The sequence below is a fragment of the Triticum urartu genome, chromosome 2A (assembly GCF_056163025.1).
Source record: "Triticum urartu cultivar PI428250 chromosome 2A, HENAU_Tu73, whole genome shotgun sequence".
NCBI lineage: Eukaryota > Viridiplantae > Streptophyta > Magnoliopsida > Poales > Poaceae > Triticum > Triticum urartu.
This window is the reverse complement of record NC_141874.1, coordinates 338,957,536-338,959,511: the sequence shown is the minus strand read 5'-3', so window position 1 is coordinate 338,959,511 and position 1,976 is coordinate 338,957,536. Positions and strand designations below refer to the sequence as shown.

At 40.8% G+C, this 1,976-nt stretch overlaps 1 pseudogene; it reads left to right on the top strand.

Annotated features, from left to right (window-relative positions):
* Positions 1-627: 627 nt before the first annotated feature.
* Positions 628-1,657, top strand: LOC147985021 (uncharacterized; annotated as a pseudogene).
* Positions 1,658-1,976: the final 319 nt, after the last annotated feature.

Genomic DNA, 1,976 nt, shown 5'->3' with positions numbered 1-1,976 from the left:
TGGCTATGGGTTATTATCCATTACCTATTCTATGCCCATCTTGCCATGTTCACTTTGCATGATATGTTCATTACTATGCCTTTGCCATGCATTCGTGACTCATGCTTTGCATTACACATGATGATTGATTCTCATACTTCTATGTGTATTTGCAAGCTTGGTGGAGATATTGCTTGTTATTGCCATGTTTGTTTTGTGCCCCATACCTATGATGATACTTTCATCTTGCTTTGTGTTCGTGCTTGCGATATGCCTATGCTTATTATTTGCTCACATGACATGATTGCCATGATTTCCTCTAGTATGTTGCATCTGCGCACTACTAGCTTGCACAACTTGATTACTATGATTGCTTATGTTGCATCTCCGATGACTCAAACTTGCTTGCTTCATACGGTTGATGACAACCATCTACATGCTTTGCACATGATTGTTATTGCTTCTTGTCATATATCTCCATATGTTGCCTCTCTCATGCTAGATGATTTGCCATGTATTGAGTGCAATTATGCCTTTAGTCTTGATAATGAGTTTGCCCCCATAGCAATCTCACATATATTTGGAGATTTTGACATATTTCTTGTGAAGCATGCTTGCCTTCCTTCTTTGCACCATATACCTAGTGCCATGAATATTGCCGTTGTTGCATCATATTCTTCACGCACTTGTGCTTCTAATGGTTATGTGAAAGAGAAGAGAACCATCATGATGGATGATGTGTTTATCTACCACGCGCATACGTTCTTTCTTTTGTTGTGTGCATGTGTAGGATACTTGGACTTCGTGTCAACTTCCACGTCACGTGAGTTGACAATCCGAGCTCTTGAGAGCAAACCACCTTCTACCACGACGATTCTATATCACACTTGCTTGTACTTCGGCATTGTGAAGGGCGCACAAGAACATGCTTTCAAGGTGATATTCTTCTCGTTTGAGAACCCCCAAACCATGAGCATGCATATTGTGGATCATACTACTTATGTTGCTTGCACTATGCGACTTATTTGTCATCTTGGACCCCTTGCTTGCGCACATGTTAGAGATCTTGCTTCAACTTTTCATTTTCACATTTTCCATGCATCATGATATATATGCCCTGTGTGTTGCATCCAATTCTTGGATTACTTGCTCCTCTCATATGTTTGGTTGCAACAATGTCATCACTTCACATATGCCATGTCCCATCGATTGCTACATGCTTGCCTTGATTGCCTCACACATGATGAACACTTGCTCTTTCTATTGTGTTGAGTGCCACACTATATTCACTACATCCCATGCACATTATGCTTGGATTTTCTTGCACTTTCCTCATGTGTTTAGACATCTCATTATACTTGGTGTTGTGAATGATTCCAATGCCTACCATAGACCTTTTGTTGAGCACATTGTGCCTTCTTGCTATGATCTTGAGGTTGATGCTTGTTCACTTGTCACACATATTAGCATCTTTACCTCCCATTTGCATACTTGTTTCCATGATGTCCTTGATTGTGCTCACCTTATATGCTTAAATGACATGCCACACTTCTTTGTCAAACCATATGCTATGCTCGATGACAACACTTGTTGGATAAATCACCTCTTGAATGCTTGGTTTTGCTCTTACGCCAACCACATTTTTTTTCCAAGCGCTTGTTATCTTTTCTCCTTTTGAAGGAATTACAAGACGGTACGACATCGGCGAGTGCCCATTTGGACCTACAAGATGATGAATGCTTGGTGATCGTCCACTACTACACGACAACATCATCTCTTTCCCATGGTGATTTGGATTTTGATCCGAGGTCAGATCTTTCCCAAGGGGGAGGGGATGATGCGGAGCATCCTATGGACATCACAATGTCAAGAGTCCATTTGGCAAGTGACACGTGCCACATCTACTTCATACATACAAAGGTGAATCATCTCCTTGAAGGAAATATGCCCTAGAGGCAATAATAAAGGTGAATCATCTCCATGATAAATGTTTATTA